We start from the raw sequence: 16,263 nt of genomic DNA on the forward strand, positions 1-16,263 counted from the left end.
TCCAGAAGCAGCCAACACCTTCCCCCTCTCCCAGTCAAGCCCTGAGAGGGGCTCTGGGTGATGCAAGGGACCCACTCAATAGGTTTGCTCCAGTCTCGGGGCCTCCACGCTCTGTAGACCCCAGAGGAATCTCCCCTGAGGCCTGAGAGAGAGGGGGAGGGGAGCGTTCGGTCACGAACTCGTCCGGGTTTCCTGTGGCAGCGTGAGCAGCGTGGCTTGACCCAAACTAAAGCCTCTCCGGAGAGTGAGGCACCAAGGAAGAGAAACCTGCCGGGTCTTTGCTGCAAACAGCAGGCCAGCGTGCAAAGAGGAAAGGGGCCCATAGGGGGCAGCCAGGTCCCGTGACTGCCCCCAGAATGCTGGCCTTGGGGGGGGGTGTTCCCTGCCACTCCCCTTGTCTGGGATCTCCTCGCAGCCCATAGCCTGAGAGAGGGGCTGAGCCGCGCGCCGGGCTGGCGATCCTCAGGCAAAGTTGCCGCTGGCTCGGATTCAGGGGTCCGGAGCCAGGCTGGTGATGTGAGTCTGGGTCTGACCTTGCCACGGTTTGGATCCTGTGCTCTGCTCCGGGCGTATCCCTAATATAACGTAAGCAGGACCAGTCAGTACTGGGATGGCAGTCCGCCAGCAGGAGAGGTTGCTTTAGGGAGTAGCACGAGTGACTCAGTAGGGGGCGCTCTCACCTCTGACTCAGAGCTGATCCCAATGCCCCAGTGAGGTGCTAGGGGGCGCTGGGGTGCTGGGAATGGGACAGAGGGCTCAATAGGGGGCGCTCTCCCCTCTGACTCAGAGCTGATCCCAATGCCCCAGTGCAGTGCTAACGGGGCATTGTGCTGCTAGAGATGTCGCCTTTTTGGATGCAACATAAATCCCAGGCCTTGCCCCCTTGCAAACGGTCACTAAAGATCCTATCACCGTTCATAAAGAATCAGGCCTCTCCTGCAGGCGAAGCCCAGTGCAGGATAATCCCATTCTGCTCTCTAAAACCCACTTCTATTGGAGAAGTCACGCTTCACTCTGCCTGCTGCAAACGACTGAGCGGGGCCCACCCCAGAGGTGGCTGCATTTCATCAAGAGGCGCATCATCCCCCTAAGCAGGGAGTGCTGGAAAGTGCTTTGATGTTCTCTAGACTCTGTATCTAATTGAAGAGATCAGTAGTATTTCTTATTAAGTGTGAGCCCCCAGGTTGGTAATAAAAGGATTATAAACGGGTGTGAATCGAAGCCAGCAGCACACAAACCTCATTTAAAGCAAAGGAGCTGACCCAGGAAAGTCTGCCAGGGCTGCGGTCCAGACTTACCTTATTACACGCACAGGCTTCCCCAGACAAATAGGCCCCGGGGATCTATTCGCATGGTAGCGCCCGGGAGGAGGAAGCGAGCACAAAATGCAGGAAACGCGCAGCCTCGTCACCCCGTGCTGCTGCAGGGTAACGGCCCAGCATAAGTAAGATGCACCCCCAAAAAAGAACGTTGCAGGACAGAGGCCCAAAGGAGGGATTTGTTGTTATGATCACGCTGCAATGTAGCCAGCTGGTGCGATTTTATGGACAGATATTTGGTCTTTTTCTTAAAGCGCCAGCTCTTGGAGTCCGGTGATTCCATGAGATTCTCACCTTTTGTTTAACCCCCTTGTGATTAAGAAAAGCTGGAAATTGTGACCCTACCATGACCTACAGGCTCAGAAACCAGAGGCAGATTAAAATATGTTTATGTTTGGGTTTTTTTAAATCCCATGATTTTTAAGCAAATCTCATGATCAGCGTGGGGGAGGGGCTTAATCCTAGTGTTTTTAGCACCTGGGGTCGGTGTTATTGTGTTGAGATAGGAACTGACTCAAGGAGCCTGGCGATTTCAGTCTATTAAGCACATTGCTTCACAGACTTAGAGATGGATTCACCAGACAGGCACCGGACACAGATCCTGCCCCAGGGATGGGCACCGGACACAGATCCTGCCCCAAGGATGGGCACCGGACACAGATCCTGCCCCTGGGATGGGCACCGGACACAGATACTGCCCCAGGGATGGGCACCGGACACAGATCCTGCCCCAGGGATGGGCACCGAACAGATCCTGCCCCGGGATGGATGTGAACTTTGCAGCCTGGCTCCATCTCTACCCATCTCTGCAATAGAGACAATTAGGTCCAACATGTGTCCCCACAGGCTGTACCAGATGCCCCCCACCGTCCCCTCCCCCACCACGGACACTGCCACCAGTTGCTAGCCACACATGTTAACCAGTGTCAGGTTATCCCGTCAATGGGCAGTTTTGTTCCCCTGCACGCCTGGGACCTGAGAATCAAATGCAACAGCAGCCGGGGGCTGGGAGGGGGCAGGACCCAGGCCGGCCGGCCGGCCAGCAGCTGGCAGCAGGATGGGGCTTAGAGGGGGAAGAAAGGGCTCCAGTGTTGGGGCTGGGGCGGGCCGGCAAATGTTTTAATTCCCCAGCTGGGTAAGCGTGTGGCTGGTGGGCTGCACAGCTGCAGGGGGTTGCCCACAGGCAGCTGGTGCTGGGGCCTCTCCGCAGCTGCGGGGTCACTCGCCTCCTGCCCGATCAGGCTGGGCATTTCAAGCCAGGGAGCTGGCGAGCTGATGTCTCAGAGCTGCTGGGTGCCTGCTCTTTCTTCCCTGATTTGCAGCAGCGCCCCTGGGAAGAAGGGGCATCAGGGCCAGTGCTGGCTCCCCAGTATCACGTACAACCCGCTCACAACCCGCGCTCTGCGAGCGACTGGGAACCAGCTGTGCATCTGTCTGTCTCTGCTGATGGCCTGGCCCTCACCTCGTCCCCGTACGGGTGGCCCAACCAGCTGCTGCCCCGCGGCAGAGGCCTGCGCTATGTTCCTGCTCGGAGCCGGGGGCTGCTTTCCGCTTCTAAGCCTTGTCCGTGCTGTAGGATGGATTTCGGTCCCGCTACAGCCCTCCTGGGTACTGGGGAGAGCGATCTTGTGTCCTGGATCAAATGCCTGGATACTATGGTGATGAGCCTGTGAGAAATGCCATAGACAGATGGATGGATGGATGGATTGATGGATGGATGGATGGATGTGTCTGGAGATAGATAGATAGATAGATAGATAGATAGATAGATAGATAGATAGATAGATAGATAGATATTGGGGTATGTATGGGGATAGATAGATAGATAGATAGATAGATAGATAGATAGATAGATAGATAGATAGATAGATATTGGGGGGGTGTATGGGGATAGATAGATAGATAGATAGATAGATAGATAGATAGATGTGTATGGGGATAGATAGATAGATAGATAGATAGATAGATAGATAGATAGATATTGGGGTGTGTATGGGGATAGATAGATAGATAGATAGATAGATAGATAGATAGATAGATAGATGGGGTTGTGTATGGGGATAGATAGATAGATAGATAGATAGATAGATAGATAGATAGATAGATAGGGGGTGTATGGGGATAGATAGATAGATAGATAGATAGATAGATAGATAGATGGGGGGGTGGATGAGGATAGATAGATAGATAGATAGATAGATAGATAGATAGATAGATAGATATTGGGGTGTGTATGGAGATAGATAGATAGATAGATAGATAGATAGATAGATAGATAGATAGGGGGTGTGTATGGAGATAGATAGATAGATAGATAGATAGATAGATAGATAGATAGATGGGGGGTGGATGGGGATAGATAGATAGATAGATAGATAGATATTGGGGTGTGTATGGGGATAGATAGATAGATAGATAGATAGATAGATAGATAGATAGATAGATATTGGGGTGTGTATGGGGATAGATAGATAGATAGATAGATAGATAGATAGATATTGGGGTGTATATGGAGATAGATAGATAGATAGATAGATAGATAGATAGATAGATAGATAGATAGATAGATATTGGGGTGTGTATGGGGATAGATAGATAGATAGATAGATAGATAGATAGATAGATAGATAGATAGATATTGGGGTGTGTATGGAGATAGATAGATAGATAGATAGATAGATAGATATTGGGGTGTGTATGGAGATAGATAGGTAGATAGATAGATAGATAGATAGATAGATAGATAGATAGATAGATAGATAGATAGATAGATATTGGGGTGTGTATGGGGATAGATAGATAGATAGATAGATAGATAGATAGATAGATAGATATTGGGGTGTGTATGGGGATAGATAGATAGATAGATAGATAGATAGATAGATAGATAGATATTGGGGTGTATATGGAGATAGATAGATAGATAGATAGATAGATAAAGGATGGGGATGGATGGATGGATGGATGGACAGATAGATGCACCCATTGTCCCTGTCTGAGGAGGCAGATAAGGACTCTGCTCCCATTTGATCAGAGCCGGCTCTGTGGCTCTTCATTAGCCAAAGGTGACCCCAGCCACAGCTGGGTCCCGTCAGGCCCTGGGCTCAGCAGAGACAGCTCAGGCAAATCTGGGGGCCACTCTTCTGTGGCTGTGGACTGGTTACCCGCCCGGCAGTTCCCCATATGCAACCTTATCCCCCCACCCCCTTGCCCATCACTGCTAGGCGAACGGGGTGAGGAGTCTAGCCAGGTCCGGTGGAAAGAGGATGAGGCTGTCGTTTGCCAAGTGGGTGGGTGTGATTGTGCGGGGAGTTAGATGATGCTTGGAGGTTTCCTGTTAAACAAAGGGGCTAAATCGGGGCTTTGATAACAGGGTGCGAGCGCCCAGGATGAGGGTCCTCGTTACCAGCACTCCAGAGCTCCCAGCCAGCGTGAGGTAGTTCACACTCGCCAGGCCTAGCATTCCAGCCTGCCCCAGGCAGGACGGGGCTCTGGGGACGGAGCCATCAGACAGAATCTCAGCAAGTTTCCATCCCATCCCCTCTGTGGGAAAACCCCCACTGGGGGAAAGAGCTGACCCTGACCGTTCACACCAGCCCCGTCAGAGATGAAAGGGAGATAAGCAGTGGTCGACGTGAACCAGGCCCCAGCCAAAACGATCAGACCAAGACTCCACTGTGGCAGGCCTGGCTCCCTTTCTGGAGCCCGTCCTGGCCCTCGCCGGAGCCCAGAGCCAGCCCGGGTCACCGCCCTGCCCCGCTGCCTTGACCGTGGCCATTGTGACTCACAAGCGCTAACAGGCCTGGCAATGAAAGCAGAGCCCCGATAACCACGGTGGGGAATATCAGGGCTCCGAGGCAGCTGCCGCCAGCCAGAGAAATTCGGTTTCCATGAGCACGAGGCAAACATTTAGAGAAACATTCAGCTCTGGCTGCTGAGTTCAAACAGACGCTTAGCGGGGGCGTGCGCCCAGAAACCCGAATCCTGATGCTCCTCACTGGAGCGGCACAGATGTGACCGAGGCCTTGTGGTCGCTGCTGGGAAAGGCCGCAGGAGCCGACCCAAGGGGAAAACACAGCCAAGACCAGGCATTTGAGTTTCTCTGTGAGGGAAACTAGGCCAGGGCAGCCCCTATCCCCTTGCTGGGGGAGGGCCAGTCACGCCAGTAACGGGGGCCAGCTAGGTAGAAGCTGTGTGTGAAAGAGAGACAGAGACGTGCACTAGGATCTGGGGATGATAGCCAGAGAGAGATGAATTATCACTGTGCATTGGCGCCATTCCCCGTCTAACTGCAATGGCTGGTGGCCCAGAGGCCACTCACCTGGAAATTCCCTGTGCTCAGGAGAGGCCAAGGACTGCAAGGTCCAACTGGAGCCTCTCTCTCTTAGCCTTCCTCCACCTTCAGCCAATTTCAGATTGGAAGGGGGTGGGTGGGAGAACAGAGCATCAAGAGGTGGGGTATTCCAAGCCAGCTCCCTGCTAGCTCTGGGTACTGCAGTTGTAACCCTGGCACTGGGAGAGAGGTAATTGATTCATAAAGATGCCAGGAAAAGGGCTGGCTAGTGAGAATCCTGGGAGAGCTGAAGGCAGGATCGGTGGCGGTGGTGGTGATGGGGGCGCGGGCGTGCCCTGCAGCAGCGCAGAACAATGAGAAAGGAGGGATGGGAGAGAGGAACAGAGGTGTGGCTGACAGCCATAACCTCTCAGCTGCTGTGCTAGACATGCCGATAAAGCTGGTGCAGGGAGTGTTTTTTTTACATGCGCTGGACAAAGAGCTGACCAGCAGGAAGCACATTCCTGGCAGTGCTGTGGTCGCTCTTTTAATTCGTGTATGATGGGAACATCATAACATATCAGGTCTCGCGCTGCCCTAAGGGGCTAGCATGTATTTGTCACAGATAGCCGGCCAGATCGGTAACTTGACCTTTGTGGCTGCTCAGAGCTTCCCAGCAGGAGCAGGGCTAGAACTCCGATCCTCCTGCTCCCAGGACTCCACCTGAGCTCACAGCGAATCTCCTTTACCCTGTTGCAGAATAGAGCCCGGGACATACAGGTGAGCAGTTCTGATTCTGTCCAGCAGGGAGCAGTGACACACCCGTCCACTAGCCCGCCCGCGCAGAACAGCACTCACAAGGCCTGAGACTCAGGCCCCGGGCCCCTCCCAGCGCTGGGAACAGAGCGCCGGTAAATCCTGACTCCCAGCCCTGTGCTCTAACCACTAGACTAGACTGTGATCAATGAAAAGATTCCGGCTTTCTACTGAGTATTGAAAGTCTCCCCTGGGGAAGGAGCACACGCGGGATCTGATGAGGGATTTAAACCGAGCCGTGTCATGCAGGCAACATATGGAAATACACACCCATGCATACACATCCCCAGATCATTCCCCTCCCCAGTACCAAGTCCCCACCCCGCTCCAAGAGACACCAGCAGCAGCAGCCCAGGCAGCGATAAGCAAGGAAGGAGGGGCGGGGGAATGTATTCCGCTTAGGGCAGCATTCAGACACCTCGGCTGGATTTACGTTCAGCGACAATAACCGAGCGCCTCAGAGCCGAGGATTCCAGTCGCCCCAGGGCATTTAATAATCCTGACACAGCTAACTCTCACCAGCTCTGCCTGCCAATCCCGGCTGCATGTTTCCTTCTTAACCCTGCCTCCTCCTCTTCCCCCCAACACCCCCCCCCCTTTCCTCCTAATTCCTTTTACACTGTATTAAGTTGTTCTGCGAAAGAGAAAACGAGGGAACCTGAGAGGGGGAGAGGGCCCAGTAGCACCTAAATGTTTCCAAAAGAACATCTTGAAGCCATTTCACCATCTGTTGTGTTTCATGGGTAATTAAGCAGGCAGCATCTAGGAAAGACATCTTCCTCCCCCAGCTAAGATCACAGCCCCACCCTTAACCCCAGATGGCATCAGTCCCAGGAGACACTTTGCTGAGCACCGTCTTAGGGAGGGGAATGGGAACGTGGTTCCTTGGGCCATGCGTCATTCCGGATAGTTTTGCCTGCAAACCTTCCCCTGTCAAGTGGCCGATCATAAACTGGTAACCAGCAGCAATGGGGATTGAACGGGGCCGAGTGCTTGGCTTTTTGCAGGCTGGACTGAGCTGCTCTCCCCACCCCACGTGCCCTGCGGGACAATGCAGCTCCTCGCCTTTCCTTATCCCTTTGCCGGCCTGCGCAGACACAGATTAACTACACAGCTTCCCACCGGCCTCTCTGCCGCGGCGTGTGTCCATCACACCGCCGCTCCCGCTGGGCCGATCAATAGATGGCTGACAAGTGACTACTTCATTAGGGCATCGGGTGGCAGGGGAGCCTGGCTGCGGGAGCGTCTCCTTGGTGCTGGGAGGATGGAGGGGAACGTCCTGCCCTCCGGGGGGGGGGGGAGGAAATGGGCCCCTTCCCATCCACCTGCTGCAAACAAGGCGGATCAGAACAGACAGCAAGCCTAAGAGGGAGGGAGGAGTAGCTGGACCTCACGTCTCCAGGGGATTGCTGTTAGCACCAGGTCGGTGGCCATGGAGAGCAAAGCCCTTTTGTTATCCACGGCAGCTTTCCCCTGTACCTCCCTCCCCCGGGGGCAGGGGGCATCGCCTCTAGAGGGCATTGGGGAGTCCCCATGCTCCATTCAGCTTCTCAGCCAGGCCTGCCACCCGGGGAGGGGGTTTTGAGGAGCCAGCCCCTTGGAACTGGGCTGAGACCTGCCCAACTCACAGCACGTCCCCTGCTGAAGGGCTGATGCCGGTGATGTCTGATTTCAATTGGCCACCTGGAGGTGAAGAGCCCTGTCCCCTTGCTCCATCCCGTCCCAGCACTAGCCAGCCCTTCTCCCGGGAGACACTCCTCCTCCCGCGCTGCTTTCCCTTGCTGCCGAATCTCACCCTGGTGTAGGGTGACCAGATGTTCCGATTTTATAGGGACAGTCCCAATTTTGGGGACTTTTTCTTATATAGGCTCCTATTACCCCCCACCCCGTCCCGATTTTTCACATTTGCTGTCTGGTCACTCTACCCTAGTGACTCGCATGCAGCTTCCCCCCCGAGGGGTTCGAAATCTGCCTTGCCCACAGACAGGCCCGGCCCGACCCGACTGGGCCTACCCCAGAATATCCCATCTCCCCTCCAGCTCACCCACCACACCAGCTCTGCTCTGCGCTCACACTGGGGAAACTGACCATTGATGTCAGTGGAATGAGCCCGGGGGGGGTCAGGAAGAAGAGGAAAATCAAGCTCACTCCCCTTATCCCCCATGGACTTTAATGGCTGCTTCAGTCAAAGCCCAGGGGCCTGCCTCTCCTTTTGCATTTACACTGGTTCAAATTCAGATTAACTCCACCAATGGCAGCATGAAATCAGGATAAGGCCGCCTGTCCTTGTGTTGGGTGATGAATTATTCATGTTCCAACAGCGCCAGCCCCGGCCAGCTCCCCACCGCACGAGGCATTGGACACACACAGAGCCTGCAACCTAACCAGAGAACAGGGACCCAGGTACCGGATAGCTGAAGTGACTCACACAAGGTCATCCAGCAGGCCAGTAGCAGAGCCTAAACTAGGATGCCCAGGGTCATGCTCATCCCACTGGGCCACGTTGCCAGCCAGCTTCCTGTCTGTAAATTCTCCCTCTTGCCTAAGGAGCGGAGGTGCTACAGCCCACCCCGAACGCTGCTGGGCGCCACATCCAGCGACTAGTGTGTCGTGCGACCCCATTAACGGTGGGGCCCGTATATGGACGCACATCCCCACCCCCTACACAATGGGATCTTCCTCCACACGGCGCCGCATTGCCCAGGGGAGGGGAGCTGGGGGGAGGGGGGCGCGCCCTGACGAGGACTTGTGCGGTTGGCAGGTAGATTTCCTTCTGGAGATGAAACGGCTGCCAATTCCCGGCTCGTCATGCTTTTCCTTTGTTGCTGTTGTTGTTAACTTTAACTGTAACATTGTTTTACCCCCTTGATCTTGACAGGAAGTAGGAAGCCAAGGGATGTCTCTGGGGAATCAACACTGCATGCGCTAAGCTTTAATTAGGCATGTGAAATTTCCTCCGACAACAGTGATGTTAAGCGAACCCAACGCTGGAAATGATTAGGACAAAAATTAAATTGCTGGCTCCCTGCTCCAACTGGAGCAAAATGCCTAGAGCAGTCGGGCAATTGAAACTTACCAAGAGCCCAGACAGGGTCCTGGGTGAGATTTCCTGGCCGGTGCTACGCAGCAGCTCCGAGGAGATGATTATAATGGGCCCTTTCGGCTTTAAAATCTAAGGGCCAGATCCTCCGCTGGTGTAAAGTGGCATCGCTTTAGCGAAGCCAGTGGGGTTACGCGGATTTACAGCCGCTCAGAATCTGGCCTTATTACGCCATCATGGAAGAAGGGGAGGTTAGAGCCTCCAATCCTCCACCCAACCGAGAGGGGAGCCTGGATCCTCATCTCCAGCTTGCCCCAGAGGGTGGATCTGCACCCCAGGGACCTCACCGAGGCCAGAAATAGCTCTTAGAGTCAAAATCAAAACAGGTGAGATTTGAAAACAGATAGAGAGACGATGAGGCAGGGAGATACACAGAGGCGGTACCAAGCGGCACCAGCTGCAGAGGAGAAGGTTCTTGCACCAACAGCATGGAGACTGTGCAAAAGGAGAGGGAAGAAGCCAGGGCTGGATGAGCAGAGGAAGTGAGGAGGAGGGGAAGGAGAGAATATTTATCCATCCTTCCTAACACCACTCACCCGTCCATCCATCCATCCATCCCATGGTATCTGAGGCCTGAGTCTGCTTCTAACTTACACTGGATTTATACTACTCTAGTTGGATTGCTCTCAGAGGGTTTTCGCCAGATTTACACCAATATAAGCGAATGAAGAATGAGGCCCGGAGGGCCTAGACTGGAGCGAACCCAAGGAAGGCTTTGAAACGGATCCCAATGTGAACGGGGAGCCAATGGCGCTGTCTGAGGTTGGGGTGATTTTGCTGCCCTTCATTGTGGGTGTGAGCAGGTGGGCAGGAGCATTCAGAACACGCGGCTCTGTGGAGGCGGGAAGGAAAAATCTTCTGTGTGTAGCCACCGTCCTGTATGTATCTGGGTTGTCATTTGCACAAATGCACCCGCACACCCCCCATGTGCACCAATGCACACACATGCACCTGCACAGACACACACAACAGGCACGTACGGACATGCACACACACCACATGTGCACACACACACCACACATGGCTCCATTCCAGGCTCAAGGGGAGACCTCCATTGACTTCAATGGAATTTCTCCTTTTTTGCCCCAGTGGGAGTAAGAACAGAATCAGGGCCAATGCGAATGCTAGAAACACGCAGAAACACGGTAAAACACACATGGAGACACATACGGGGCAGATGGACAGTCCCGCTCTGGTCCCCTTGCGTTGCTCAAACAACTCAATGCGAGTGGAAACCACCTGGATCACCCCAGCTGGGAATCTCCCTACATGTGACAGTGCCCCCTGCTGGCCAAGAACTGGCAGAGCTGATGGCCACAGCCCCAGCAAAAGGGGCAGGGAGCCATAGGGAGTTGATCTTTTGGGGCCCATAACCAGTTGGCTTAGGTTAGCGCCGCCCCAGGACTGCCCTATCTCATGCTGAGGCCAGAGACAGGGCAACGGTGCGTGGCGAATGAAGGATCCGTAACCAACTCTCTTATGCCCCCTTCCCCGCCTGCTGGGCCCAGCTGATCTCAGATGCAGCAGAGAATTGGCCCCACCTGGAGCTCCTAGAACATGAGTGGCCTTGGAACATGTTTGTCACCTGGCCCTGCTGTTCCTCCGGCCTTTTCCATCCCAGGCTGGGTCCCCTTGCAGCTTTTCCCTGGTGATGCTGCAATGCTGGGATCCCTTCCCCGGACCCCCCGTCTGTTCATTTTTCCTAACGGCCCCCATTGCGCTGCCGTCCCAGGGAGCAACGTGGTAATGTTCTAACAACCAGTCTGGCATGTGGACTTCAAACAGCGCAGCTGAGACCTACAGCATGCGCCATCCTCTCTCCCTGCGCCTCCTCCCAGCACCGAGATACGGTGAACATGACCTATATTACCCAGATCTGCCTTTAAAAAATGCGCTGCTGTGGAATTATGTGCAATATTAATAATCCGTGGCCTGGGAAGAGGCCTCAGTCAGCAGAAAAAAAAGTGCTGTAACCAGGCAGGTCAGCAGGGAAGCCGAGTCTCACACGCCTATATTTTTAAGGTGCCAGGAGACGTCTCCAGGCCAGCGAACGAAGGGCAGCTTTCGCAGCCAGGCCTGCCGCTGGCAGGATGTCCTGGAGTTTTATACTGACAGCGCCACTAACGAATAAGAAGGCAGCTTTTCATCTCTCTGAACACTTTGCCAGCACGATGAACCACAGCAACCCCTATCCCGTATTGTTACCCACAGGGGGAAACTGAGGCACAAAGGGGCAGTGACCTGCTCAAGCAAGTCAGCGGTAGAGCCAAGGAGAGAAGCCAGCTCTCGAAGCATGTTGTTGTGTGCTTTAAGCCCGAGAAAACGCTCCCCCTAGAGCTGGGATTAGAACCCAGGGTCCTGACTCCCAGCCCGGTGCTCGCACCACTAGCCCAAGCTCCCCCACAGAGTTGAGATTAGAAATCAGGAGTCTTGGCTCCCGGAGCTCTGCTCTAACCGCTAGACAACTCTCCCGTCCCGGAGCTGGAACTAGACCCCAAGAGTCCTGGTCCCCAACCTTGCACTAGGCCGCACTCCTTACCATATACTCCAGGCACTGGTTTCACCACCTGCAGTCCCAATGAGTCAGGGGCACAAAAGCAAGCGAGCTCTTCCCTGGATGGGTCCCGCTGCCGTATCTCACTCCCACGGCAGGCTGGCTGCACCGGGAAGCTGCTGTGGCAAGGGAAAGCAATGGCCTTGGTGCCTAGTGGGTAGAGCACCTGCACAACACCCGGGGCATCTGCGTTCAAACCACCCGCTCCCCAGCCAGCAGAACAACCAGGAGCAGCTCAGGATTCGCTCCTGTGAATGAGGGAAAACCTGGCAGTGGAACCCACTTGGCTCGGGATTTTTTAAACCTAGATTGTACAAAGCCCTTAGAAAGGGACCGCAGGGAGCGGTCCTGTCCTGGCTGGCAGCTGGGCTGAGAGGTCTAATCTCTCTGAGCCTGTAACATCAGCCAGGGGCCGCGGGACAATCCTCATGCACTCAGCTGGGACAACTAAATACAACTCCTCCCAGTCGATAGGACTTCTGAATAGCAAGCAAGGGGCCTGGGTCTGCTCTCTGGCCTGGGGGAGCCCTTGATTTCCAAAGCAGAGATCAGGTTCAATCTCCCTGGAAAGTAACTAGTGAATCTGCGGTCTGAAGAATCAATCACCCCCGGGAAGGTAGGAGAGTGTGAATTTTAGCGGCGACTTTAATAATAATAATAATTTAAAGGAACCCTGGTGCGAATGACTAGGGAATAGCAACGTCCTTAAAAGAGCCATCCGGGAAGCAGGAGCGGCCCATTTAGAACGAGGTGTCGCTGGAAAAAGCTGACCTTTCTGATCTGAGCCAGAGGGAGGGGGAAGCTGTTATGAAAACCATTTCTTGTCCCCTGCTGTGAGCTAATGTAGCACTGAGCTGTGATGATGGACTCCCTCTGCTGGGAGAAAGGAGCCCCCCCCTACCTCCCCCACACACACACAGCCCCAAGGAGATGGAGAGCCAGGGCTGGAGCCGGATGCAAAGGAGGGCGTGACCCCAATCCCAGGGATTCCCGGGATCCAAACTTGGCTCCAGCTTGGCTCCCGTGACACTCCACGAATGGATTGAGAGTCCGGGGCTCAACACACGTGCCCACTGCAAGGATGGGATCCAGCCTGTTGCCAGTCTCCAGCAGGCATTTATAGGGCACTGCTCGCTGGCACTTCAGGGCACCACCGGGATAGTAGCTGGCAGTAAGAGGGCACCGCTGCCAGGAAGCTGACAGCCAGCGTGCTGTTCCCGGGAAGCCCAGCCTGCGATGACCGGCGTTTACTGAGGAGTGGGGCGTGAGCACTGCCTGCTCAGCGGGGTGACTTCAGCACCACTGGGGCAGTGCGCTCCCCGGGCCACAATGAACAAAGCCACGCAGCTCGGCATGAACAGCGTGGGAGCCCGGGAAAGAATTTCAGCTAGGAGACGGGTCTGGTCCGAAGCGCCAGAGCGGAGACAGCTGCATGGTTAGCCCTGGGGCCGGCCCATCGCAGAGCCTGTACCGGTCCCAGCGCGAAACTGGGGGCAAGGGGCCTGGCTGAGCAAGAGGGCAGAGAGCCCCTGGCACTGAGCAGAGGTTCTGGGAGTCAGTGCTTGTTTGCCCAGTGGAAGCAGAGGGTCTCCGTGACTCAGCTCTCTGCAAGAGCAGGGGGTGGAGAATGGCACAGAGCGGGGCTGCGTGACTCATTCCCCTCCACAGAGCATTGGGGGGGGCACACATGACTCACTTAACCCCACCAGGCACTGGGGAAGAGGGGTGACTCCCCAGGAGGTGCCATGACTCACCTCCACCTGCTCCATTCCCACAGGGGCAGAGCATCCGTGCTTTCCGGGAAGGCAGCCATTCCTCCGCTGGGACGCCCTGGGAAAGAAGTCTAAGCCACAGTCTGGAGCCTGCTTGTCCCTCCCCACCCTGCACCCTGGAGTCCCCTCAAGTTAACGAGCCGGGCCAAGAAATGTGCAGAGAACACAACACCCTTACTCGGTCCAGGCACACGTCTGTGCCCTATGCTGCCAGCTGACAGCAATCGCACCCACACCTTGACACCTGCACCTTCACATGGCCACACACACACACACACACACACACACCGAAATGCACATGTGCACACACATGCACCCAGGCATACAAATATGCATGCAGAGATGCACATACACATGCAGAGGCAAACAAACTTACACCCCACACACACCACATATCTGCATGCAAACACACACACACACACACACTCCACATACATAAATGCACACACAGACACACACGCATACTGCGGACAACCTCTTCTCCAACACCCTTCGCCTGCACAAAGCTCCCCCTGATAGTGTGCGACTCTCTCTTGTCCGCAGTGCTGGGTCAGCATCTTCCATCCCAGGCCAATGCACCCAGCCTGGTCGATATTTAACACCGGCCAGTTGGAGGTGGAACGCTCCCCTTGTATTTCCGCCTCTGGCTTCTCCTAATAGCTGGGCCGCAGGGCCCTGTGGGAGAGCCACAGTGTTTTGCACACAAATGTGCGATCATCTTAAACAAACATTACCATCTGATTACATTTGCAATTACATATCTCATCGCCGGGGCTTTCTCTTGTCATCCCCGGCCACAGATAGCGACGTGAGTGTGATAACAAGCCCTATTAGCATAAAGTACCATCTCTGAACCCGGCCAAGGATACGGAGAATCACAGAGCCAGCTTTCTCCGCTAATTAATAATCCACTTGATTAAGAATTGCTCGTCAATACGTTACCAGCTAGGGAGCAGGGACGCCTTCGCTAAGAGCCAGGTTTACAGGCAAAGGCCAGGCCACTGTGCAGTGAGTTTAGCCCCGGTCACGGTTCCCCATCATCAGCTGCTCCTCTCATGCAAGGAGCCCCAGCCGGCACCCCCACCCTCTACTGTAAGGTCTGAGGCTTTTTTCTGCAGCCACATTAGGACAGCAGCAGCGATGAGCTAAGACTCGGAAAGTCACATCCTCACGTTCTATCTAAATTGCATCAAAACAATGAAATATCCGGCTGTTAAGAAGGCTCCTGTCCACACAGGACCCGCCATCACCAGCGAAAGAAACAGAGCTTACGATATTTAAAGAAAACTCTGCTTGACCACATTCTGTCTGGCAAGGAACCACTTATCAACAGCGGTGATTGTGAAATCTATATTTTTATTGTTGGGCCTTTATGGTCTCCACTTCCCTATTGTTTATCTGTAGGACAGGGGTTCTCAAACTGGGGGTCGGGACCCCGCAGGGGTCACGAGGTTATTACGTGGGGGGTCGCGAGCTGTCAGCCTCCACCCCAAACCCTGCTTTGCCTCCAGCATTTATAATGGTGTTAAATATAAAAAAAGTGTTTTTAATTTATAAAGGGGGTCGCACTCAGAGGCCACCAGTAAAAAAGTTTGAGAGCCACTGTTGTCGGGTCTCTGAGTCTTGAGTTCTTTCTGTCTGTTGCATAATGAATTTTGCAAGATTTAAATCAACTAAGGGGGTGGCATATGATTGGTTAAAGAATTTTTTGTAATGGGCTAGGATTGGTTTTGTACACTTCAGTTTAAAATGATTGGTTAAGGTCGAGCTAAGCACGACTCCAGTTGAACTATATAAACTAGGGTCCAAACGGAAGTTTTTTGGAACTTAACTCCAGGGCACAGCCCAAGATCAGAGCTGCCAGACCTCAACGCCCTGCCAGCCATATTGTGCAGAAGCTGGAGCTCCAGATGATCTGAGCCTGACTGGCCACCAGGAAAAAATTGTCTGTCTTACTGGGCGTGGTGAGCATTGTATGCTTAGCGTGTGCAGAAGTGGCGCCAGAGTTTTTGGCGACCTAGGTGGGGGTCCTTCCGCGCTCCCGGTCGTCGTTGGCAATTCTGCGGTGGGGGGTGGGGTCCTTCTGCGCTCCCGGTCTTCGGGGCACTTCGGCGGCGGGTCCCGGAGCGAGTGAAGGACCCGCCGCCGAATTGCCACCGAAGACCCGGAGTAGGGTTACCATATTTTGTGCCTCCAAATGGAGGACACTCCCCGGGGCCCCGGCCCCACCCCCAGCCCCGCCCATGCCCCTGCCCCAACTCCGCCCCCTCCCAAAGTCTCCGCCCCCTCGCCTGCTTCCCGCGAACATTTAATTCGCGGGAAGCCTGAAGCAGGTAAGGCGGCTGGCGTCGGCCGGGGCCGGCACCCTAGGGCCCGAGCCGACCACCCCCGGCCCGCCCAGCACTGCCGGCTCCCGGCCCCGTGACCCC

General features: G+C 54.5%; 1 long non-coding RNA gene across 2 annotated transcripts in view; it reads right to left on the bottom strand.

Annotated features, from left to right (window-relative positions):
• Positions 1 to 1,743: 1,743 nt before the first annotated feature.
• Positions 1,744 to 16,263, bottom strand: part of LOC128828743 (uncharacterized) — a 45,479-nt gene continuing 30,959 nt past the window's right edge. The window contains exons 2-4 of one of the 2 annotated variants that reach the window (XR_008443227.1): positions 13,817 to 13,892; positions 12,048 to 12,181; positions 1,744 to 2,125 (exon numbers count right to left, since the gene is read on the bottom strand). This is a non-coding gene — a long non-coding RNA (uncharacterized LOC128828743). The remainder of the gene's footprint in view (positions 2,126 to 12,047; positions 12,182 to 13,816; positions 13,893 to 16,263) is intronic. The other variant, XR_008443228.1, reaches the window with a different exon arrangement.

The sequence above is a fragment of the Malaclemys terrapin genome, chromosome 24 (genome assembly GCF_027887155.1).
Source record: "Malaclemys terrapin pileata isolate rMalTer1 chromosome 24, rMalTer1.hap1, whole genome shotgun sequence".
NCBI lineage: Eukaryota > Metazoa > Chordata > Testudines > Emydidae > Malaclemys > Malaclemys terrapin.